This window comes from Bos javanicus, chromosome 24 (assembly GCF_032452875.1).
Source record: "Bos javanicus breed banteng chromosome 24, ARS-OSU_banteng_1.0, whole genome shotgun sequence".
Classification (NCBI taxonomy): Eukaryota; Metazoa; Chordata; class Mammalia; order Artiodactyla; family Bovidae; genus Bos; species Bos javanicus.
This window is the reverse complement of record NC_083891.1, coordinates 21,629,562-21,647,736: the sequence shown is the minus strand read 5'-3', so window position 1 is coordinate 21,647,736 and position 18,175 is coordinate 21,629,562. Positions and strand designations below refer to the sequence as shown.

Here is an 18,175-nt window from a genome sequence, read left to right as displayed (position 1 = left end):
CCCGCGTTCTGACGCCGGGCACGTGCTAGGACGTCCCCAGGGATGGAGGAATAGACCATCCCACGATCTGTTCTGATTAAGTGGATTTTTAAAAAGTTAATCACCACGTTGTCTCTTCTCAGGTCAGAAGATTGATCCCTTTTGTTGCCTGTAAGTATACTTGTAAGTTTGTACTTGTAAGTATACAAGTCAGGGCATTGTCTGTGGACCAGTACTGCGACGCTCCTGGCTCTCCCCTTAGACGCAGCCTTGTTGCTCAGAAGTTTGTGTTTCGTGGTACCCAGATAAACTTGAAGGGTAGAGTGGCTGCTAACCTTGTAGGGGTCATCGACCCCACTGAGCATCTGAGCTCCCCCTCCACACCTCCTCGTGCAAGTGTACAGTTCAGTTCAGTCGCTTAGTCGTGTCCGACTCTTTGCGACCCCATGAACTGCAGCATGCCAGGCCACCCTGTCCAACACCAACTCCCGGAGTCCACACAAACCTATGTCCATCGAGTTGGTGATGCCATCCAACCATCTCATTCTCTGTCATCCCCTTCTCCTCCTGTCCTCAATCTTTCCCAGAATCAGGGTCTTTTCAAATGAGTCAGCTCTTCTCATGAGGTGGCCAAGTATTGGAGTTTCAGCTTCAGCATCAGCCCTTCCAATGAACACCCAGGACTGGGTGTTCATCCTTTAGGATGGACTGGTTGGATCTCCTTGCAGTCCAAGGGACTCTCAAGAGGCTTCCCCAACACCACAGTTCAAAAGCATCAATTCTTTGGTGCTCAGATTTCTTTACAGTCCAACTCTCACATCCATACATGACCACTGGAAAAACTATAGCCTTGACTAGACCGACCTTTTTTGGCAAAGTAATGTCTCTGCTTTTTAATATGCTATCTAGGTTGGTCATAACTTTCCTTCCAAGGAGTAAGCAGCTTTTAATTTCATGGCTGCAATCACCATCTGCAGTGATTTTGGAGCCCCACAAAATAAAGTCTGCCACTGTTTCCCCATCTATTTCCCATGAAGTAATGGGACCAGATGCCATGATCTTCGTTTTCTGAATGTTGAGCTTTAAGCCAACTTTTTCACTCTCCTCTTTCACTTTCATCAAGAGGCTCTTTAGTTCTTCTTTGCTTTCTGCCATAAGGGTGGTGTCATTTGCATATCTGAGGTTATTGATATTTCTCCCGGCAATCTTGATTCCAGCTTGTGCTTCCTCCAGCCCAGCATTTCTCATGATGTACTCTGCATGTAAGTTAAATAAAGTGAAAGTAAAGTCGTTCAGTCGTGTCCGACTCTTTGCGACCCCATGGACTGCAGCCTACCAGGCTCCTCTGTCCATGGGATTTTCCAGGCAAGAGTACTGGAATGGGTTGCCATTTCCTTCTCCAGACTATCTTCCTGACCCAGGAATCGAACCCAGGTTTCCCGCATTGTAAGCAAGACTCTTAGATGTACTCCTTTTTCTATTTGGAACCAGTCTGTTGTTCCATGTCCAGTTCTAACTGTTGCTTCCTGACCTGCATACAGGTTTCTCAAGAGGCAGGTCAGGTGGTCTGGTATTCCCATCTCTTTCAGAATTTTCCACAGTTTATTGTGATCCACACCAAGGCTTTGGCATATTCAAGAAAGCAGAAATAGATGTTTTTCTGGAACTCTCTTGCTGTTCCGATGATCCAGCAGATGTTGGCAATTTGATCTCTGGTTCCTCTGCCTTTTCTAAAACCAGCTTGAACATCAGGAAGTTCGCGGTTCACGTATTACTGAAGCCTGGCTTGGAGAATTTTAAGCCAGCGTGTGAAATGAGTGCAATTGTGCAGTAGTTTGAGCATTCTTTGGCATTGCCTTTCTTTGGGACTGGAATGAAAACTGACCTTTTCCAGTCCTGTGGCCACTGCTGAGTTTTCCAAATTTGCTGGCATATTGAGTGCAGCACTTTCACAGCATCATCTTTCAGGATTTGGAATAGCTCTACTGGTATTCCATCACCTCCACCAGCTTTGTTCATAGCGATGCTTCCTAAGGCCCACTTGACTTCACATTCCAGGATGTCTGGCTGTAGGTGAGTGATCACACCATCGTGATTATCTGGGTCATGAAGATCTTTTTTGTACAGTTCTTCTGTGTATTCTTGCCACCTCTTCTTAATATCTTCTGCTTCTGTTAGGTCCATATCATTTCTGTCAAGTGTACAAGCAAACATTAAAAAGTTCACAGATCTGCTAAAACCTGTTTATAAACTTAAGTGGAACACCACCACCCCCCTGCCCCCCTCAGTTACTAGCCATGTACTACTTTATATGTCTTCAAAGTTTCGTGACATAAGTTACCTGGTTTATAATTGGTAGGCTAATTTATTTGGCTTCTGCTGGAACACAAGCCATATGAGGGGAAACCAGTTATGTTTTCCTCACTTTTCTTTCCCAGGTTCACAAGTACCTTGCAAGTCGTTGTTACGTTATACGTATTTGTGTAGTGAAGTCATTAAAAACTGAATGTAATGAAGTAATTAAAACTGAATGAAGTAATTAAAAACCTTGTAGTAACTCGTTGAAGCTGCTGTTTTCTGATAGAGGAAAGGGATATTGGTCAATCTGGATATTTGAAAGACATAGGCTGCAAAATGACTTAAAAGGTGAGAGAAAGAACAGTTAGGAAACTAGTAGTAATGTTACTGACATCTTTTCTCCTTTAGAGAAAAGAATAGCTTACCACTGTTGAAATGTTCCCTTGTGTGCTCCAATCTCCACCCCCTCTTCACCTAAATCTAGTCTTCCTCATTCCTTATTTCAGTAACTAACACCTCCAGCAGGCTTGTCACCTAAGCCAGAACCTAGGTAGTGATCCTGGCCTCCTGGGTCCATTCTCTTCTCATTCTGGGTAACTACCCCCTCACTTCTGTTCCTATCCTGGGGAATCCATTGACCCTCATCTGGATCCTTGCAACACACACACTCTTTTTGTTTTGTTTTGTTTTAACTTTTTTTTTTTAATTTTTATTTTATATTGGATTTACACTGTTATCTCACAAAGCCCCTTTATGTCAGTTTGAACTTTTGTCTTTTCAGATACCACCCTGACCGAAAACCACCCTTCATACTGGTTTCCAGAATGGTCTGACTAGATCACAGAGCTAATCACGTCACCTGTGTTCTTCAGTGGCCTTTTACTTTGGCATATAAGGTTCTTATGGAGGTGATGGAATTCCAGCTGAGCTTTTCAAATCCAAAAAGATGATGCTGTGAAAGTGCTGCACTCAACATGCCAGCAAATTTGGAAAATCAGCAGTGGCCACAGGACTGGAAAAGGTCAGTTTTCATTCCAGTCCCAAAGAAGGGCAATGCTAAAGAATGTTCAAACTACTGCACAACTAAACTACCGTACTCATTTCACATGCTAGCAAAGTAATGCTCAAAATTCTCCAAGAAAGGCTTCAATAGTACATTAACTGAGAACTCCCAGATGTTCAAACTGGATTTAGAAAAGGCAGAGGAACCAGAGATCAAATTGCCACCATCCACTGGATCATAGAAAAAGCAAGAGAATTCCAGAAAAACGTCTGCTTCTTGACTATGTGGATCACAGCAAAGTGTAGAAAATTTTTAAAGAGATGGGAATACTAAACCACCTTACCTGCCCCAGAGAAACCTGTATGTGGGTCAAGAAGCAACAGTTAGAACCAGATATGGAACAACGGACTAGTTCCAAATTCAGAAAGGAGTACGTCAAGGCTGTATATTGTCACCCTGCTTATTTAACTTATATACAGAGTACATCATGTAAAATGCCAGGCTGGATGAAGCACAAGCTGGATTCAAGATTGCTGGGAGAAATATCAATAACCACAGATATGCAAATGATACCACCCTTATGGCAGAAAGCAAAGAAGAACGAAAGAAGGTCTTGATGAAAGTGAAAGAGGAGAGTGAAAAATTTGGCTTAAAGCTCAACATTCATAAAACTAAGATCATGGCATCTGGTCCCATCACTTCATGGCAAATAGATGGGGAAAAAGAGGAAACAGTGAAAACTTTATTTTCTTGGGCTCCAAAGTCACTGCAGATAGTGACTGCAGCCATGAAATTAAAAGATACTTACTCCTTGGAAGAAAAGTTATGACCAACCTAGACAGCATAGGGTTCAGGATGGGGAACACATGTATACTAATTAAATAAAAAAAAAAAAAAATAAAAAGCAGAGACATTACTTTGCCAAAAAAGGTCCGTCTAGTCAAGTCATGTATGGTTTTTCCAGTGGTCATGTATGGATGTGACAGTTGGACCATAAAAAACGCTGAGTGCTGAAGAATTGATGCATTTGAACTGTGGTGTTGGAGAAGACTCTTGAGAGTCCCTCGGACTGCAAGGAGATCCAACCAGTCAATCTTAAAGGAAATCAGTCTGGAGTATTCACCGGAAGGACTGATGCTGAAGCTCCAATACTTTGGCCACCTGATGCAAAGAACCAACTCATTGGAAAAGACCCTGATGCTGGGAAAGATTGAATGCAGGAGGAGAAGAGGGTGACAGAGGACAAGATGATTGGATGGCATCACCGACTCCATGACATGAGTTTGTGCAAGCTCTGGGAGTTGGTGATGGACAGGGGAGCCTGGCTTGCTGTAGTCCATGGTGTTGCAAAGAGTCAGACACAACTGAACAACAACATACAGTTCCTAATAACTGCCTCTGCCCCCTTCTCTTGTTTCATACCAAACATTTAATTCTCTGTGCTCTGGGTGGGTCTAACTCTTGCGAAGAGTGTACATTCATTCTGATAATTCTTCATAGTTTCATTTCCACTATTTCCTAAGAATTCTGCAGTTCAGATGCTACTTCCAGTGAAAAGCTCCCTGCCACCTGATGCCCCTTCCATTTCCCTCCCCTGCCTTTTGCCCACCCTATGCATGCCTCCCAGAGGGCATCGAGCACAGTGTGCTCTGCTGGGCACCTTCCCATAATCCCCTAAATCATAAATGTTTACTGAGTTCAAACACCTATCCCCTGCTTCTGAGGAGTCAGACAAGTGGGTACCTCACCATCTGGCTTCCTAGCACAAAATTCAGTCCTGATTTTGTCTCCTCCTTTCTTCCTGAATTCCTTCCCCTGGGACTCTGAAACACCACCATCCTTTTTTTTTTTTCCCCTTTTTCCTAACCATGGATCCTTTCTTTGACAGTTTTTTTCTTTTACCAAATGGTTTCTAATCACACTATACTTTTTTAAAAATATAGGTTATATAGACATGCTCCCTGGACTTCCCAGGTGGCCCAAGTGGTAATGAATTTGCCTGCTCCAGAAGGCTCCAGAGACACTGGTGTGATCCCTGGGTTGGGAAGATCCCCTGGAGAAGGAAATAGCAACCTACGCAGGTATTCTTACCTGAAGAATCCCATGGACAGAGGAGCCTGTCAGGCTGCAGTCCTTGGGGTCGCAAAGAGTCAGACACAACTGAGCACACGTCCACCACACTAGATTTACTCCTCCTCCAGCAGGTAGGCTTTTAAAATTTCCCAGGTGATTCTAAAGGTCAGTCAGGTTTGGAATCAGCTCCTCCTGCTCAGTCCTTACTTACTAGTTCCTCACTGCTTGGTTAAAGGCCCTCTGCCCTCCACACTTTGTAGTCTCCCCAGACATTTCACCAATTCACAGGGGGTTCAGGTGCCATCTAAATGAAGATGACTTTCAGATCTACATCTTTTATCTGGGTCTTTCTACAAATATGCATATCCAGATATAAAATTCCCCACCTGGATATGAATTCATATTCAACAATGATGATGCCTACAGTCATCTCACAGTCAACATGGCAAAAACAGAATTTGTCTTCCTCCCTCCTCCTCCAAAGCACACTCCTCCCTACTGTTTCCTATCACAGTAAATGCCATCATTATCCACCAGTTGTTCAAACTGGAAACCTGGACGTCATCCTGGACTCCTCCTCTTTGGCCACCTCCGAACTGTAACCCCATTCTAGCCACCATCGTCTCTCTCTGCTGCTGCTGCTGCTGCTAAGTCACTTCAGTCATGTCTGATTGTGTGTGACCCCATAGATGACAGCCCACCAGGCTCCACCATCCCCGGGAGTCTCCAGGCAAGAACACTGGAGTGGGTTGCCATTTCCTTCTCCAATGCATGAAAGTGAAAAGTGAAAAGTGAAGTCACTCAGTCATGTCTGACTCTTCGTGACCCCATGAACTGCAGCCTACCAGTCTCCTCTGTCCATGGGATTTTCCAGGCAAGAGTACTGGATCGGGTTGCCATTGCCTTCTCCGCCTCTCTCTCCTGTGGTCCCTCCAACCCAATCCCCGCATACAATTCCACTTGACCTTTTGTACAGTACAGACGTGCCTGTGTTATCATGCCCTCTGCTTGAAACCCTTTGGTGGCTTCCCCTGGTCCCTAGAGTGAAGTCCAGTGTCCACAGCATGGATTAACAGGCCTTCAGGGAGGTACCCCCCTCTCTAACCTTGCCTCTCACCAGCTCCCTATCCTCCAGTCCAGTTTTCACGTTTTTCTCGGTTCCACCAATCAGCTGTATTCCCTCCTCCCTCAGGGCCTTCACCCACGTTGCTACTACATCTCCCTGGAAGTTGCTTTTCTCCCCATCCCACCCTCATTTCTTTCCACTCACCCTTCCTGTCTTGGCTGATGTTCTATTATTTTAGCCCTCCCCATCTCTCTGGCTTGGTTAAAAGCTCTGTTCTGTGTTCCCATCACTGTTGATCATCCAGTATCTATGAAGCGGTTGTAATGTGTCCAGCCCTGAGGGTGGAGCCAAGGACAAACAAAACAAGAGTACTCTCTGCTCTCAGGGAGCCCCCAGTCTAGCTGGGGAACAGACATTAGATTTGTCTTCTCAGCTGGACAGAAGCTGTCTGTGGCAGTGACTAGAGCTATCGAGGATCGAGTGGCTGAGCAGCAGGAAATGATGAGGAACAAGGAGAAGGAGAGAAATGCAGGCGCACAAACACTCAAGGGAGCAAAAAGCTTCAGGTTGGGAAGAAACCTGGCCCACGTCCACCTTGCAGAGCCATCACTGCACACCGTGGGCACCTGCAAGGGCTCCATGCCCTGCCATGGGTGTGGCTTCTGTGTGTGCTCAGTCATTGGCCGGGCTCCTCTGTCCGTGGGATTCTCCAGGCAAGAATACTGGAGTGGGTTGCCATTTCCTCCCCCAGGAGATCTTCCTGACCCAGAAACTGAACCTGTGTCTCCTTGCTTTGGCAGGCGGGTTCTTTACTGAGCTGCCTAGGAAGACCCCGGATGTGGCTCACACATGCTGGAGAGGAGATATGTGAACACTGATGACCCGTATTCTGCTAGCTTTCATGTGGAGGCAGGGCCTCAGCCTTCCCTAAGTCCCCTCCCCAGTTTTTCTTGAGAACTTGCGGGCACATCTGCTGTAGCATGAGGCCTCTCTATGGACTTCCTCTGCAGCCTTCTTGCTGCTACCCGTGGCTCCGTGTCCCTCACCGATGCCACCTTTCCTTTGGTGAAAGCTGCTGGTGCCCTCACTGTGACCGCCAATTAAGTATTTTTAGCCAGAGTCTCGATCCCAGTTAAGACATAATTAAGAATAAATACAGCTGGGACTTCCTTAGTGGTCCAGTGGCTAAGACTCCACGCTCCCAAAGCAGGGGGCCTGGGCTGAATCCCTGGGCGGGGAACTAGATTCTGTGTGCCACAACTAAGACCTAGCACAGCCAAATTAGTAAATGTTAAATGAAAAGAATAAATACAATTGACCTTGAACAATGTGGGTTTGAACTGTGTGGAGCCACTTACACAAGGATTTTTGGGGTTTTTTTGGATAAATACATACTACAGTACTAAGGCCGAGCACTGAAGAATTGATGCTCTCGAACTGCAGTGCTGGAGAAGACCCTTGAGAGTCCCTTGAACAGCAAGGAGACCAAACCAATCAATCCTAAAGGAAATCAACCCTGAATATTCATTGGAACGACTGATGCTGAAGCTGAAACTCCAATACTTTGGCCACCTGATGTGAAGAGCCGACTCATTAGAAAAGACCCTGATGCTGGGAAAGACTGAGGGCAGGAGGAAAAGGGGACGACAGAGGATGAGATGGTTGGATAGCATCTCTGACTTGATGGACATGAGTTTGAGTAAACTCCAGGAGTTGGTGATGGACGGGGAGGCCTGGTATGCTCCCATTCACGGGGTCACAAAGAGTCGGACACGTCTTAGTAACTGAACAAGAAAACAATACAGTCTGGGCTGACTGAATCTACAGATGTGGAACCATGCATCTGGAGGGCTTCCTGTAAAGTTATATGCAGATTTTCAATGGCTCGTGAGTGGGCCGCCCCTCCCCCCAGCCCCCATGTTGTTCAAGGCTCAACTTGATGAGCTTTTAAGCTACTCCATCTCTCCTGAGATATAATGTTATCTACTCAATCGTCTCATCAGTCTCAGGAAGAATGGTGTGTGTTGGGATCATGCTATAGGATGGAGGACACGGTGTCTGTCTTCTCTTGATAACTTGTGTAAAGTACAATGGGTGTTGCTCTCTGTATGATCAGTGGCTGCTCCAGTTGGTATGGGACTCCTTGACACAAATCTCGAAGCTGCAGTCAAGACCCTCAAAATCCCCAACTCCCAGCCACCAGGAGAGGAGCAGAGCGTGCAGTGCCTGTCCCAGACTATAGAGGTATGCAGGCCAAAATAGCCCAGGGCTACCAGAAGTCAATGGAGCCCCTCGGAGAGGGTCACAGTCTTATCTGGATTTGTTCTTTGGATGTCACCTCCCAGAAATCACCTCTGATCTCTCTGTTCCCACCTTTAAACTAAGTAAGATGTCCCTGAAGGACATGCTCCCAGCTGCCTGTTTCTTCCATCACAGGACACGTTGTGTAGTGTGGATTTTAGGCTCACTTGGGCAGAAACAGTTTCTTCTCCATCACTGTTTTCGGAGCTTTGCACGCCCTGCAGTGATGATCTGCTGAGGGCCTTACTATACCAGCGTGCTGCGGGCCTGCCCTAGTTACCATGTGCCCGTGGGCAGGCTGCACACAGCCCAACTCCGGATGCACCTTTTATGTCAGCTATGATATGATGGCAACCCCTCTAGTCGGGCATTGCACCTGTCACACAGTCACACCTGGCAGACCCAGGCTCATGCAGTCTCCTCTCTGAATTTTGACCTCAATAGGTAATATTGCTTTGCAAAGTCTGAATGAGAGAAAATAGTTTTAGGGGCTGCTGTGTTTACTGGTGGAGAAAGAATTGGCAACCTACTCCAGTACTCTTGCCTGGGAAATCCCATGGACAGAGGAGACTAGTGGGCTACAGTCCATGGGGTCACAAAGAGTTGGACATGACTCGGAGACTAAATAACAGCAACAACATGGTTTCTGGAATTACTCCTTAAACCCATTCATGTTATATAAACATGAATTTAACATTACAAATATGCCCCCAAATGCTGACATATGTCTCCCCAAATAGTGGGGTTCTTCCCTTTAATTTTGAGGGCTAGTGTCATGCTCCGGGGATAGTATTTTCTTATCCTGATCAGCCCCATACCCCTTCTCTGAGCACTGGTCCCGCCCTCGTCTCTTACCAGAGGCCCCACCCATTACTTAAAATGAATTATTTAGCATTTTAACGTTTACTCTTTGTGCATATTATATAGAGAGAAAACAATTGTGATTACTATAATTCTGTGTCTCTGAGGTTGCCTCCCTATTTTGCTCTCTGCAAACCTCAAATTTGCTAATCCCTGGGCTGTGGCAACACCTGCCTTCTTAATGTCAGCCAACTTCAGTTTTCCCCATGTGTCATGGTTCCGAATTCTGCTGCGATGTTGTTGGTTTTTGTGTTTTCACTCATCCATGACATTTTGTTTCCACCAGCATCAGCTGTACTTATACTTTGAGGTAGCAGTGGAGACAGTCAGTCCAAAAGTTTTGGGGACAGTTGGTTGCGGAACAAAACAGTGATGATACAGAGGCCCAGAGCTGTTCATTTTCTAAGTTTGCAAAGAAATCCTCAGAAGACTCTAAGGAGCTGAGGTCTCCTCCCAGGTGTTGTTCATTCTACGTCCTCACAAGACCTTGCTTTTCCTGCTCCAAGGCTGGTGAACCGGCCAGCCCAGCTCCCAGAGTGTGCCCGGCGTGGAGACGGGGGCAGGGCCAGAAGATCCATGGCCAGCCGAGGAAGGGAGACCCATTCCGGGCAAAGGGCCAGCAGCAGCCACCTTTCTCCTTAGTGGGACACTGGGAGGCCCCAAGAGCTGTGGGGGCACAGAAGCCCCCACCCCCGCCTTGCCCAAGGAAGCCTGGCTAGCTGATGGGGTTTCCTCATCAACCCAATAATGGGTTGCCATTATTTGGAAGAGCAGAAATGGAACATGTGATGTCATTCACAGTTTTTTAGAAAACTATTCATTCTATAAAGTCTCGAACTACTTACAAGGCCCTATGACCAGTCTCATTATCTTTTCTTTTTAACTCTTACTGAGGCACACTTGAATGGGTGCTGACCAAGTCCAGCTGCCCTGGCCTCCCATCTGCTCGTCTCAGGGTTCCTGGACACCACCCCCCCGCAACCTCACCCCAGTTCCTGAAGTGGCTGCTCTGAGTCCATCCCTGAATCTGAGTGCAAATGGCTCCTGACCTCTCACCTTAGCCCACATTTACCTTTGCAACTCTGACCCCATTGTGGAGCCATTTCTGAAATGGTCCATTTGATTCCCCACCTACTTGCGCTAAGGATCTGAACTTTTGTAAGGATTGGGAATCGTCAGTGTGAATGGAGCATCTGAATGTTTGAATGCCTCTCTAAGACAAGGAACTTCTCGTGAGTTGGAGCTGGTGTGTAAGGCGTTTTCCCTGTACAGAATGGCCCTGTACCAATACTCACTTGGAGTGCTCGCCTTCTGTTTTTCACTTCTGCCATTAAAGAGTTGGCTTTAGATTTCTCTCCTAGCACATCCATATGCTTAGCAGATTGTCTCTTTTTAATATGCTGTGGACTAAAGTGACAGATCCCCAAAGGTGTTAGAGGTATGTCTAAAATCATCACAGATGCCCGTGTGGGAGGCCTTGGGGTGAGCATTCATGGACCAGGGCATGTGCTTTGGTGTATGGACTTTGAAGATTTCGTTTGGTGAATCAAGGACTTTCCTTTTTTAAGTCTTGTAACTTTTTATGACTTCATCTCTAAAATGAGTTAGCCAATCCTGTTTATCTAAGTTTTCAGAGATTAAAGTAAAAAAAAAAACATTTTTATTAAAGCATAACTCACATACCAAAATTACTCAGATCATAAGTGTACAGCAAGATGAATTTTGGCAATCTGGTTCAAGAAGTAGAACATCATCAGTGCCTTAAAAGCCCTCTGTTTTATGCCCATTGCCAACCCCTTTTCCTCCCCACTACTCGAAGATTCAGTCATGCAGCTCTGCTTCGTTTTCATTGCTGTATAGTTTTCCATTGTGAGAATACACCACAATGTATCCGTCCCTCTCCTGGAAACTTAGGTGGTTTCCAGGCTTTGGGGGTTCTGTTGGATTACCCTGCTATGAACACTGTGCACATCTTTTGATGCACTCGTACACATTTCTGTCGGTAATGCCAAGAATGGAATTGCTGGGTCATAGGCTATGGCTTAATAAATCCCGCCAATAGTTTTGGTAAGTGATTGTACCAATTTACCTTCCCACTAGCAGCGAATTAGAGTTCCAATTACTCCAAATGATCAAGGAACTTTTCCTTGAATTTTACAATAAGTTAGTGTGTTTGCCAAATAAATGCCCCTAGTAAGAGGAGAGGCAGTGGAGTGTGGCAGAAATCATGATAAAGGGAAACCTCAAGCAAAGTGTGAAATCATTCTGGACCATGAAGTCCTCATTTCTGAAGCAGAGCTAATCTCTAAGATCACTTTCATCTTTGACTCTCTTGGCTCATTTTCTGATTCTCTTAAGAAGTGCTTCGTTCATCATGTAGTTTCTGGCGTGGTGGACACTAAGCAACAGATGTATACATGTGGGCCATCAGTGTCTGGCTTCAAGTGCAGAGGCTGCCCTGGAGCAAGGATGCTGACTGCTGAAGGGTTTAGGAAGGGCGGGTGAAAGAAATTTGCAAGAAGAGTTCTTGGGTCCAGAGTGTTCTAGGCAGCAAGGCTGAGCTACCAGAACAAATGGTCCGAGTCCAAAAGGAGCCAAGGAAGAGGCAATGCTTGAGCCATTGCAGGCGAGTCACCTCACTGCTTGGCCACACAAACCCACCTCCTCTGTGCCCAGCCAGACAGGGAAGGTGGCTGCCCACCTTCTGCTTCGATGCTCCACTGCATCAAAGTTTGGGCTCAGTCTTTGGCTTGATGGAGCCTTTGGCTGTGCTCAGACCCAAGCTGCAAAAGAGACTTGGAAAATGAGGACCTGGCATTTTCAGCTTCTGTAGAGGGAAGGGCGGAGAAGGAAATGGCACCCCACTCCAGTACTTTTGCCTGGAAAATCCCATGGATGGAGGAGCCTGGTGGCCTGCAGTCCATGGGGTTGCTAGAGTTGGACATGACTGAGCGACTTCACTTTCACTTTTCACTTTCATGCATTGGAGAAGGAAATGGCGACCCACTCCAGTGTTCTTGCCTGGAGAATCCCAGGGACGGGGAAGCCTAGTGGGCTGCCGTCTGTGGGGTTGCACAGAGTCAGGTACGACTGAAGCAACTTAGCAGCAGCAGCAGCAGCAGAGGGAAGGATGCCCTAAACCTGAGTGGTATTGCTAGGATATTGTTACTGATGGTAACTAGAGCTGGAGCGATGATTAGTTGTCACCCTTCCTGGATTTTTTTTTTTAATCACAACTAAAGAGGATTAAGACACTCTTTTATTCCTCATTGTTTTCTAAACTTAAAGCTCCAGGATCTGCTCCTTAGATCCACTCCACAACTGCCACATGTTCAGAAGTGACACAGCTTCTCAAAACCATGCAAGGTATGTAGGAAGACTGACTGAATCAAATGGTGGCGGAATCAAGGCCCTACAGCTCCCCACTGTCAGAAGAAGCTGTCTAACAGGGCAAGTGTTTGTTCCCAGACCTGGAGCTCAATAGTTCACAATTCCTCAGTTAAAAGTTCGTCTCCTTCTAGTAGTCATGTATAGTTGGGCCATAAAGTCATGTGAGAGTTGGACCATAAAGAAGGCTGAGCGCAGAAGAATTGGTGCTTTTGAACTGTGGTGTTGGAGAAGACTCTTGAGAGTTCCTTGGACTGCAAGATCAAACCAATCAACCCTATAGGAAATCAATCCTGAATATTCATTGGAAGGACTGATGCTGAAGCTGAAGCTCCAATACTTTGGCCACCTGATGCAAAGAGCTGACTCATTGGAAAAGACTCTGATGCTAGGAAAGATGAGGGTAGTGGGAGAAGGGGACGACAGAGGATGAGATGGTTGGATGGCATCACCGACTCAATGGACATGAGTTTGAGCAAGCTCCAGGAGATGGTGAAGGACAGGGACGCCTGATGTGCTGCAGTTCATGGGGTCACAAAGAGTCAGACAGGACTTAACAAACCAACTCCTTCACACAAAGACTTGATCAGGTACTCATTCTGAGAGTGGTAGAGATGTGCTTTCTTCCCACTGGGCCCAGATGCACAGCTGCAAACTGACAAATGCACACATTCCAGTGTCTCCCTCCTTAGCCTCCTGCCCAGCCCTCCTGGCCACTCTCCTGTGGCTGGGCAGACCTGTAACAGGAGAGAAAGGGGCAGGGCACAACTTTTGAAAGAGTGACACAGCCCAAGGACACAACATAAGCTGATTAGAATCAAATAGGACAAGACTTGACCTTGATCCTGAATCAGCAAGTGAAATGACACACCCAGAGGTGCCATAACAGTTCCAAGGCACTCTAGAGTCCAAGCAGTGGGTGGTGGCTCAGATCTTGGAAATCTCTGCCTTTTACCCAAAATAGTTGGAATAGTCCTCCCACTCATTAGCATGTGAAATTACCCAGCCTATAAAAACTAATACCTGAATGGTCTAGTGGTTTTCCCTACTTTCTTCAATTTAAGTCTGAATTTGGCAATAAGGAGTTCATGATCTGAGCCACAGTCAGCTCCCTGTCTTGTTTTTGCTGACTGTATAGAGCTTCTCCATCTTTGGCTGCAAAGAATATAATCAATCTGATTTCGGTGTTCACCATCTGGTGATGTCCATGCCCTAACCCTAACCCTAACCCTAGTCTTCTCTTGTGTTGTTGGAAGAGGGTGTTTGCTATGACCAGTGTGTTCTCTTGGCAAAACTCTATTACCTTTGCCTTGCTTCATTCCATATTCCAAGGCCATATTTCTCTGTTACCCCAGGTGCTTCCTGACTTCGTACTTTTGCATTTCAGTCCCCTATAATGAAAAGGACATATTTTTTGGGTGTTAGTTCTAAAAGTTCTTGTAGGTCTTCATAGAACCGTTCAACTTCAGCTTCTTCAGTGTTACTGGTTGGGGCATAGGCTTGGATTACTGTGATATTGAATGGTTTGCCTTGGAAACGAACAGAGATCATTCTGTCGTTTTCAAGATTGCATCCAAGTACTGCATTTTGGACTCTTTTGTTGACTCACTCAATATGCCAGCAAATTTGGAAAACTCAGCAGTGGCCACAGGACTGGAAAAGGTCAGTTTTCATTCCAATCCCAAAAAAAGGCAATGCCAAAGAATGCTCAAACTACCGCACAATTGCACTCATCTCACATGCTGATAAAGTAATGTTCAAAATTCTCCAAGCCAGGCTTCAGCAATATGTGAACCGTGAACTTCCTGATGTTCAAGCTGGTTTTAGAAAAGGCAGAGGAACCAGAGATCAAATTGCCAACATCTGCTGGATCATGGAAAAAGCAAGAGAGTTCCAGAAAAACATCTATTTCTGCTTTCTTGACTATGCCAAAGCCTTTGACTGTGTGGATCACAATAAACTGTGGACAATTCTGAAAGAGATGGGAATACCAGACCACCTGACCTGCCTCTTGAGAAACCTGTATGCAGGTCAGGAAGCAACAGTTAGAACTGGACATGGAACAACAGACTGGTTCCAAATAGGAAAAGGAGTACATCAAGGCTGTATATTGTCACCCTGCCTATTTAACTTCCATGCAGAGTACATCATGAGAAATGCTGTGCTGGAAGAAGCACAAGCTGGAATCAAGATTGCCAGGAGAAATATCAATAACCTCAGATATGCAGATGACACCACGCTTATGGCAGAAAGTGAAGAGGAACTTAAAAGCCTCTTGATGGAAGTGAGAGAGGAGATTGAAAAAGTTGGCTTAAAGCTCAACATTCAGAAAACGAAGATCATGGCATCCGGTCCCTTCACTTCATGGGAAATAGATGGGGAAACAGTGGAAACAGTGTCAGACTTTATTTTTCTGGGCTCCAAAATCACTGCAGATGGTGGCTGCAGCCATGAAATTAAAAGACGCTTACTCCTTGGAAGGAAAATTATGACCAACCTAGATAGCATATTCAAAAGCAGAGACATTACTTTGCCAACAAAGGTCCATCTAGTCAAGGCTATGGTTTTTCCTGTGGTCATGTGTGGATGTGAAAGTTGGACTGTGAAGAAAGCTGAGTGCCCAAGAATTGATGCTTTTGAACTGTGGTGTTGGAGAAGACTCTTGAGAGTCCCTTGGACTGCAAGGAGATCCAACCAGTCCATTCTGAAGGAGATCGGTCCTGGGATTTCTTTGAAAGGAATGATGCTAAAGCTGAAACTCCAATACTTTGGCCACCTCATGTGAAGAGTTGACGCATTGGAAAAGACTCTGATGATGGGAGAGATTAGGGGCAGGAGGAGAAGGGGATGACAGAGGATGAGATGGCTGGATGGCATCACTGACTTGATGGACATGAGTTTGAGTGAACTCCGGGAGTTGGTGATGGACAGGGAGGCCTGGGGTGCTGCAGTTCATGGGGTCACAAAGAGTCGGATGTGACTGAGCAACTGAACTGAACTGAGCTGATAAAAACTAACCTTGCCGCATTTCACAGCCACAGTCACCCTCTGCGATGGCACACACTCTGTCTGTGGAGTGTGCTTCTCTCTGTATTTGAATGAATCCACTTTTTACCTGTCACTTTGTCTCTCGCTGAATTCTTTCTGCGATGAGACATTAAGAACCTGATCTTCATTAGGCTCTGAAACCAGGTATGGTGGATTTTGGCTGGGTTTGAGTCCCAGCCACGTGGGTTCAAGTCCCAAGCAGGTTTTGGCTGGGTCTGAGTCCTAGTCACGTGGGTTCGAGTCTCAAACTGGTTTTAGGCTGGGTTTGAGTCCCAGTCTGGGGCGTGCTGCAGTCCATTGGTTTGCAAAGAGTCGGACATGACTGAGCGACTGAACTGACTGTGGCAAATGGTTTCAGACCAGCCGGCTTTTGTATCGCCTAGTCCGCCTCACCCTACCAGTAACAACTGTGAACTAGCCACACCTGTCCATCCTTTCGGCATCCTCACCCTTCCCCCACTCCTGGTGCTTCCTCTGGCAAGGTGGCCTCATCCTCTCCTGAGGTCTCCCCCCACCCCTGCTGCAGGGCAGGCAGCTAGTCAACTCAGTCTGAGAGGAGGAAACTCTGGTGCAGAAGACTAAGAGACTGTGACCTAAAATACCTCCTGGGCAGGAGCCCAGCCCTAGCCCTCCCCAGGCTCCTGGTGAGTCACATTAGGCGCCGCCTTTGTCCTGGGCTCTTTTAAAAGGCAGAAACTCCCAGAAGAGGTCAAGTGTTGAGTCATCGCCCCTTGTGTCTCACTGTAGGTTATTTTCATCAGATTACTTTCCTCTGAATTAGGAGGAGCCTCTAGAGGTTGGTTTCCCTTGTGGTTCAGATGGTAAAGAATCCGCCTGCAATGCAGGAGGCCCAGGTTTGATCCCTGAGTCAGGAAGATCTCTTGGAGAAGGAAATGGCAATCCACTCCAGTATTGCCCAAGGAATTCCACGGACAGAGGAGCCTGGTGGGCTACAGTCCTTGGGGTCTCAAAGAGTCGGACATGACTGAGTGACTACTTTCAACTTCACTCTTTAGGGGTGGAGGGAGCTTCTAAAGGTCAGCGAAGGGAGCCAAGCAGTAAGGAGGGGTTCTGATCTGATCCAGGGCTCTGGAGCCCCCTCCTCTCTTCCCACTGGCCTTCAGGCCCCACCCCAACCCCCCCAGGAGAGGAAGAGGCCCAGCCCAGCTGGGTGCCCCACCGCTTAGGAGGCGAGGGCCCACACCTCTAGCCCCAGCCCTTCCTTCTATACACTTTGCTCCTCAAATCCCAACCCCCTACATGTACCTACCTGCATTCTTAGCAGATCACATGGTTCCCCAGCACTCAGCATGAATGTAGCAAAACCAGACTCTGGAATGGCCCTTTGCAGTTTACTTTTATATACTTAGTCCATGTAGCCTTCGTGATAGATCTATAGGGGAGTGCTATTATACCCATTCCATCCCTTAGGGAACTGAAGTTCCAAGAGAATGAAAAATGAAATAATATCCAAAGGCAGGGAGGGCCGGGAGGAGATGTTTTAAGCTACATAGTGGTCAAGCTGGCTTGAATCAACATCTTATCCAGTCATGTGCTGGAGGACATTAGAGGCATTCCCGGAGGACCTGGGGCCCCGCCCAGTGTCAGGCCTGAGCCACTCAAGTTTTCCATTTTTTTTTTTTTTTTTTTTGCTTATTGCACAGATCAGAATCTCCAGTGCAATATTGAACAGAAGGGATGCGAACAGACATCCTCGTCTCATTCCTGATCACAGAGGGAAACCGTCTTTGATCATGAAGTCTGAAGTTTGCTGTGGGGTTTTCATTGAGTCTAATGTTATTTATCAGTTGAGGAAGTTGCCTCCTATTCCTGGTTCACTGAGAGTTTTTAATCAGGAACGGGAGTGGGATTTTATTAAATGCTTGTTATGTATCTATCATGGTCATCATACCCTGGAGGAGGAAATGGCAACCCACTCCAGTATTCTTGCCTGAAGAATTCTGTGGACCAAGGAGCCTGGCAGGCTGCAGTCCATGGGGTCGCAAAGAGTCAGATATGACTGAGCACACACAACACAACGCAAGGTCATCATATAGTTTTTCTTCTAGTCTGTTAATACGAGGAGTTAAATTGAGTACTTTTTGAATGTTAAACCAATCTTGAATTCCTGGATTAAATCCCACTTGGTGGGAATGTAT

The 18,175-nt window shown here is 46.3% G+C and overlaps 2 long non-coding RNA genes across 2 annotated transcripts in view; both read left to right on the top strand.

Moving 5' to 3' along the window:
• LOC133237507 (uncharacterized) overlaps window positions 1-18,175 on the top strand; it is a 498,424-nt gene that overhangs the window by 46,655 nt on the left and 433,594 nt on the right. The window lies entirely within an intron of this gene.
• On the top strand, window positions 7-4,676 carry LOC133237505 (uncharacterized). Its single transcript, XR_009733225.1, has 2 exons — window positions 7-150; window positions 3,059-4,676. It is a non-coding gene; the product is annotated as an uncharacterized LOC133237505 (long non-coding RNA).